Consider the following 8,224-nt stretch of genomic DNA (forward strand, 5'->3'; position numbering starts at 1 on the left):
AGGACACCATATGACCCCCTAGGACACAATAGGGCATCGTTATGGGTCATATGGTGTCTTATGACCCCTTAGGACACAATATGGTGTCGTTATGGGTCATATGGTGTCCTAAGGGATCATATGGTGTCTTATGACCCTTTAGGACACCATATGACCCATTAGGACATAATATGGTGTTGTTATGGGTCGTATGGACACCAAAGGGGTCATATGATGTCCTACGGGGCCAAAGGACACCATATGACCCCTTAGGTGTCGTTATAGGTCGTATGGTGTCGTAAGGGGTCATATGGTGTCCTATGACCCCTTAGGACACCATATGACCCCCTAGAACACAATAGGGTGTCGTTATGGATCGTATGGTGTCTTAAGGGGTCATATGGTGTCTTATGACCCCTTATGACACCATATGACCCCTTAGGACATAATATGGTATCGTTATGGGTTGTATGGACACCTAAGGGGTCATATGGTGTCCTATGGGGCCATAAGACACCATATGACCCCTTAGGTTTTGTTATGGGTCGTACGGTGTCGTAACGGGACATATGGTGTCCTATGACTGCTTAGGACACCATATGAACCCCTAGGAGACAATAGGGTGTTGTTGTGGGTTGTATGGTGTCCTAAGGGGTCATGTGGTCTCTTATGACCCCTTAGGACACCATATGACCCCTTAGGACATAATATGGTGTTGTTATGGGTTGTATGGACACCTAAGGGGTCATATGGTGTCCTATGGGGCCATAGGACACCATATGACCCTTTAGGTGTTGTTATGGGTCGTATGGTGTCGTAAGGGGTCATATGGTGTCCTATGATCCCTTAGGATACCAAATGACCCCCTAGGACACAATAGGGTGTCGTTATGGGTCGTATGGTATCCCAAGGGGTCATATGGTGTCTTATGACCCCTTAGGACATAATATGGTGTCGTTATGGGTCGTATGGACACCTAAGGGGTCATATGGTGTCTATAGTCTTCCTGCCTCTACCCTTGGTGTCTTCATCCCAAGGTCCTTGTGTCCTCTGATGCACCACTTCCTGCAGTTTATCCCTCATCTCACTCACAGCTTCTTCAAGTAGTCTACTTTTCTCCTCCTGTTCTTCCACCTCTCTAGCCAACTCTGCATTAGTGACCATTCTGCTCTCCCCTACTGATTCACTAGTATATAGAGACATACATAGTCCAACAAGTCTTTAACTTGGCTCTGATACCAATCTGATGGGATAGGGTTTGGGATCGACTAGCCTAGTCTATGCTCCTAGATCCTTTCCTTGGATCACCTGGTGTTCTCTACACACCCTAGGGTCTCTAGGAATTCCCTTTGCTTGAGGAATCCCCTGACCATGCCCAATCCACCCACCAATGAGTTGCAATGCTGCTCCTAAGGTCTCACCTACTCATGAGACTCAAAACCCCTTACTATGGCTAATAAGGGCTAATCTTGTTCCACACCTTCCAAGGTCTTAGCAAGGTTGTTTCAGGTCTATTTCATGGTCTATCCATGCATTCATGAGCCCCCCCGAGAGGTTTCAAGATTCTAACCCCTTACCGATTTCACAAATTTGGGTTTTTGCCTTCAAAAAGGGCTACAAGGATTAGGACCAATTAGGCCTCCAAACCGGTCTTCTAGGGCTCCCTCTCACAAACGATGCACAAAAAAACCAAACTCCCTAAAAGGACTACCATTCATTTGGCAAGGACTCAAGGATTTTCTAAGTTTTAGGCCTCCAAGTGTCCGTACACTATCCTAGGTGGATTTTAAGGTTTTCAAGGGTTTTTGTGAGGGTTCTGGGTCATAGTGAAGGTTTTGTATTCTAGCCACCTTGTTTGGATTGGTGGAGGCTCCTCCTTCACACCAATGATGCTTCACTCACTCCTCTGCACTTCCTCCAAAGGATGCACTCTCCACTAATCAATTTTGCTCTCCAAGACCTCTGCACCAACAACCATTCCTAACCGGGCACTGTCCAGTCTCGCCTAGGAATGGGTCTTTGCTTGGCCTCCTTGCATTTCCAAGGGCCCTGCTTGCTTGGGACTATAGTACAGGGTCTTCACATCCATTCCCCATGGTTTCATGGTGGTTCCACAACAGGGAATGGAGTTAAGACTTCATTTACTCAAACCGGTCCAAAACTGGACAATAAGACTGCAACTTACAAATTATTTACAAACACACTCAACCGGTAAACAAAAAGCTAATCTAATCACTCACAATGAAGATATATACACCAAAGAAGAAATTTCACATAGGTTTGTTCACAAATCAATCCATTAGTTTGCTCGGTAACTTCATTCAAACTGACTGGTAACTCAAAAATAGTCATGGTCAAGCTTTTCTTCCTTGGGTCGTACAAAGTCTGACATCCAACCCATGCATTTAGGGTTTGCAAGTACTTATACTACGCATACCTTGGTCAGCATGCCAAAATTAGGGCTTTCCATGCACAACAAGGGTCTATGACCATTTTGGGTGGAAAAGTTGCTTGACAACTTTTAAAAGTTGTCATGCAATTTTTGCATCTTTTGAGCAACTTTGCCATTGTTGCTTTTCATGACTCCTAAGCCTATTTTGGGCTATCCTAAGGACATCAACATGCCAATAAGGCCTAACACACATTCCAGGCACAATCAACCTCTTCTGCACAAGAAATCACACAAACACTGAGGACCTAAAACTAGGACCTAGTCTAGCACACATGAGCTCATGGCTCTTATTCATGTACAATGGCTTCATAAGAAGCATAACACCAACAAAAAAAAGAAAGAGAAAGAGTTTGGAAAGGTTCTCCTGCACCATACTCCCCCTCTGCACACAACTAAGAAATAGAAGAAGAGATGAGAGCCAAGTCTATTCCAAGTGTCTTGAACCTGCTTTCTTCAACCCAAGTAGCTTCAGAATCAGGCTCTCCTGCCCACTTCACCAAGTGTTCCATGTAGACCTGGTGTCTGGTGGACTTCTTTACTCTGGATTGCAAGATCTCCTCTGCTTTAGGCTTCTTCTGGTGCAGGAGCACCCAAGACAAGATTGGCCACCATGAGGCCATAATGAAGATTTATGAGATAATTAAGTCTATGAGGTTAAAATTACCATTTGATATTTTAAACATGGATAAATAATGCCATTTGGAGTCATCAAACTCATGTAATGAGTCATTTTGTAATAAGTTGTCAAAATTGCCATGTTGGGCAAATAATGTCAAAATGAGTAATGTAATGGGGTTCAATGGGTAGAATAGGTTTTTAATGAGCATTTTAAGTTTCATAAGGTCTTTTGTGACCATATTAATGTAATAAAATTGATTAGAAAGTTTCAAGATGCAAAAAAGTTAAAAACTTGTCAATTGACAACTAAAAGTGTCAATTTGACAATAAATTAAAGTTGTAAACACCCAAAAGTGGTTGTATGGGTGGTTAAGAGTTGGTTTTCAGTTTCCATGAAGGGAAGAGGTTTAAATATGTTTGTAATAATCCAAAATTGAGAGGTACAGGGTCGGATTTGCTGGGCATTGTAAGAGTTTGGAGTTTGGCAATAAAAATACAAGGTTTTCCTTGCAATTTTGGTCTAAAATCTGCACTTTATTGGTCTGAAACTCTTCTTCTTTGCTTCATTCTTGATTGGAAATGGATTTGGAAATGTAGAGGAGTATTTTTACTATCATTTTATACTGTTATTGAAGGTTTTACATTCAAATCTGATATACTTCTATTTGTTGTCCTAAAATCTGTTGTAGGTGATTGTTTTTTGGAAGTTTTGAGAGTCACTATCCAAATGTGACCCATTCCACTTTATGTGGTGGTTGTTTCTTGTGGAATGGGTCAGGAATATTGTATTATATGTGTCTCTAACCTTACATGTGTAGGGAATAATGTGGAGATCAAGTGTTGATACCCTAGGCTAAGAGATTGAGTAAGGAAAAGCATGAAAATGGAGGCATGAGTATAGCAGCAGAAGATCTACCTTAAGGAGGTAGTGTTTTTATGTGAAACAGTGTTAGAGGATGGTAAATACATGGTGAATAACAAGTTTCAAGATCTGTAAGTGAGTTTTGGGGTTTGAACAACGAGGTTCTAGTTTCCTAGGCCTAAAAAGGGGGGTTTAGTATCTAACCTATCAAATCAATGTTTATTGTCTTGAAACCTAGAAAATATATGGTTTTGGAACATTTTTCAAGACTTTTTTTTGGTTTGGAGTTGTGGTCATACCATTTGTTGGTACTTGCTTTGAAAAAGAGGGCTAATTGGGCCTAGTTGGTGTGTAGTAGGGTTTTGGTTTGAGTAATTAGTCAAAAGATCAATAGTTGATTTTCACATATACTATGTAACTTCCAAAAGGGTATCCAGATATATAATTTATTTCTCAAGTGTTTTGGGATTATTGTGAGTAAAGGTTAGAATACCCACTGAACAGGGCTACTAGGGAATTGGCCTATTTAGGGACCCGGGTAAGGGTTTGTGAGTTAACCAATTGATAGGGTGAGTGAATCCTATTGGGTAAAGTGGAATAGGTTATGTAGAGACCCTAGGATGTGTTGTAACAAGTTGGTGAGGTTGAGAGTTCTATTTGGGCATCTTGGTGAAGCCTAGTGAAGGAAGGTGAAACAAGAAGACTTGAGTTTTTGAAGAAGCAAGAATGATAAGCTACAATGTTATTGTGGGAGGGTCCATGATGCTCTACATCATCTTCACTTGAGGTAAGGTGTTTACATCCAAGTCTTGTAATACCTTAGCTTGGTTCGCAGTCTGCCCTTCTATCTCACCCTTGTACATGATTAGGTCAGCTACATTAAAGACTAGTGATATAGCTAAATCTGAAGGTAGGTCAATCTTGTAAGCATTCTTACCATATTGTGACAGGATTCTACAAGGTCCTACCCTTCTCATTTGTAGTTTGGTAGGATTACCACTTTGCATCCTAGCTTTGCTCAAATGGACCATCACATAGTCACCCACCTTGAACTGAACTTCTCTCCTTTTCTCATCCACTTTGGCTTTCAGTTTTTGAGTGGATTCAAGGATGGCCTTCTTAACTTGCTCTTGAACTTCCTTGATGGTTTGAGTGAATTCCTCTGCTTGTCCACTCTTCATCTCCAAAGTACCAAGGTCTCTTAACTCACATACTCCCCTTGGATGTCTGCCATACACAACCTCAAAAGGACTTTTACCAGTGGTCCTATTCACACTATCATTATATGCATACTCTGCTTGAGGAATGATAAGGTCCCATGTCTGACCATACTCCTTAGTCAAACACCTTAACAAATTGCCTAACACTCTATTGATGACTTTAGTTTGACCATCTGTTTGTGGATGGTAAGCTGAACTAAATGACAAGTTAGTTCCTAGTCTCCTCCATAATGTCTACCAAAAATGACCCATGAACTTGTTGTCCCTATCTGAAACAATGGTTAGAGGGAGTCCATGAATCCTAACAATCTCTTTGAAGAAGAGATGTGCAACATAGCTAGCATCATGTGTAGTTTTACATGGAATGAATTGACTCATCTTGGAAAATCTATCTAGTACCACATAGATGTTCTCCATACCTGTTTTAGTCTTGGGAAGTCCTACTACAAAGTCCATGCTTATACATTCCCAAGGTCTGTTAGGGACCGACAATGGTTGATAGAGACCAGCATTGCTTGATCCTCCTTTTGCTCTTTGACACACTCCACATTGCTCTACATATCTTTTCACATCTCTTGGCAACTTTGGCCAATAGTAGTACCTCTGTACTAAATCCAAGGTTTTGTTAATCCCAAAGTGTCCACTCAAACTACCATTATGTTTCTCTTGGATGAGGTTCTCCCTCATAGATCCTCTAGGTACACACAACTGGTTACCTTTGAACAAGAGACCATTTTGGAGAGTGTAATTTGCATACTCACCATGGAAATGGTTCTCAAACTCTTTGCAAATCTTATAAGTTGATGAGAAATCTTCATCTCCTTCATAGAGATCTTTGAAACCTTCTATGCCTATGCTTTGCAATTGTAACTCTTGAACAGTCAACAACTTCCTGCTCAATGCATCTGCCACCTTGTTAAGTTGCCCCTTCTTATGCTTAATGGTGAAGGTGAAGGATTGGAGGTATTCCATCCATTTTAGATGTCTATTGCTTAGCTTCTCTCTAGTATTAATGTAACTCAATGCTTGATTGTCTGTGAACACTACAAATTCTTTTAGGAGTAGGTAATGCCTCCATTTCTTTAGTGACTACACTAATGCATATAACTCTAGGTCATAGGCTGAGTACTTCTTCTTTGCTTCATTAAGCTTCTCACTGAAAAATGCCACAGGTCTTCCCTCTTGACTCAATACACCACCTACTGCAATTCCACTTGCATCACACTCCAAAGTGAATAGTTTATCAAACGTAGGTAGGAGAAGGATAGGTTTTGTGGCTACTTCTTGCTTCAACATTTGAAATGCTTTGTTAGCCTGCTTAGTCCATTTAAACTTGGTTTTAAGACCTCCTTTAATGGTGTCAAGGACTGGTGCACATATACCACTGAAATTCCTCACAAACTTCCTATAGAATTGAGCTAATCCATGGAAACTTCTTACCTCAGTCCCTATTTTAGGTGCAGGCCAATTCAAAATTGCCTCCACTTTGCTTGGATCCATCTTCAAGGTTCCTTTAGACACCACAAATCCTAAGTAAACCAGCTCTTGCTTCAAGAAGTCACACTTCTCTAGTTTGATGGATAGCTTCTCCTCATGCAACCTCTCTAAGACTAACCTCAAATGCTCAAGGTCCTCTTCTTTGGTTCTGCTATAGATGAGAATGTCATCTAGGTACACCACCACAAACCTGCCTGTGAAATCCTTCAACACTTCATTCATCAACCTCATGAAGGTGCTTGGAGCATTGGTGAGTCCAAATGGCATCACAAGCCATTCATATAATCCCTCTGTGGTTTTAAAAGCAGTCTTCCACTCATCACCCTCCTTAATTCTTATCTAGTGATAACCACTTTTAAGGTCTAGCTTGGTGAAATACATAGCCCCTCCTAAATAGTCCATTAGATCCTCTATTCTAGGAATAGGAAACCTATACCTTATGGTGATCCTATTGATTTCTCTTGAGTCAGTGCAAAGTCTCCACTTACCACCTTTTTTTGATGCTAGCACTATCGGGACTAGACATGGGCTGATGCTCTTCTTAATCAGTCCTTGTTCCAATAGCTCCTGCACTTGCCTTGCTACCTCCTTGTTCTGATCAGGTGTGAGCTTATATGCAGCCTTGTTAGGTAAGGATGCACCGTGAACAAAGTCTATTTAATGACTTATAGTCCTTCTAGGTGGGAGTGTTGCAGGTGTTCCATCACTCACTATATCCTTATGCTCTTGCAACATTTCCTTTACCTCCTTGGGTATTTCTGCCTGCAACTTGTCTTCTTCCTCCTTTGGCTTCACAAAGATGGCACACTTCACTATCTCCTCCTCATGTAGCAAGTTCAAAAACTCTTTACCGGTAGCCATTAAAACACTAGGTGTCTTTGAAGTTCCTTCTTCATTCTTTGTCAAAGACTGAATTTTGAAGGTCTTGTTGTCCTTCTTAAAGGATATGGAGTTATCCTCTCCATCATAGATCACCTTCCTATCAAATTGCTAGGGTCTTCCTAGCAGTAGATGACATGCATCCATGGGAAACACATCACAAAGGATTTTGTCTTTGTATCCTCCAATGGAAAACTCTACCCAAGTCTATTCATTGACCAGCACACTTTGCTCATGATTCAACCATGTCACCTTGTATGGGTTAGTGTGGGGTATCCTTGTGAGTTTCAGCTTCCTAACTACCTCTTCTGACATGATATTGTCAGTTGAGCCTGAATCCAGTATCACCTTGCACACTTTACCAAGAATCTTGCATCTCACCCTAAACAATGCTCTCCTATGCTTAGGTTCACTATTGACTGGCTGTCTTATCAAGACCCTATTGAACATCATATTTTCTCCACTCTTCGATTCAATATGGTCCACCTCAGGTGTCTTGCTGCTTGAAGAGTCTTCATGTGCATAAGCAAACCTCTTTCCACTGCTTGATGATGTAGGCTTGTCAGGGCATCTATATGTCGAGTGTCCCAATTGTCCACAATTGTAACACTTCTTTGTTGCAAAATAGGAGTTACCTCTGCTGGTACCTCTACCCCTATTTGGACCACCTTGTGCACCCCTTCCTCTAGAATGTCCTCCTCTAGGATTGGTTTCACT

This window comes from Cryptomeria japonica, chromosome 8, assembly GCF_030272615.1.
Source record: "Cryptomeria japonica chromosome 8, Sugi_1.0, whole genome shotgun sequence".
Classification (NCBI taxonomy): Eukaryota; Viridiplantae; Streptophyta; class Pinopsida; order Cupressales; family Cupressaceae; genus Cryptomeria; species Cryptomeria japonica.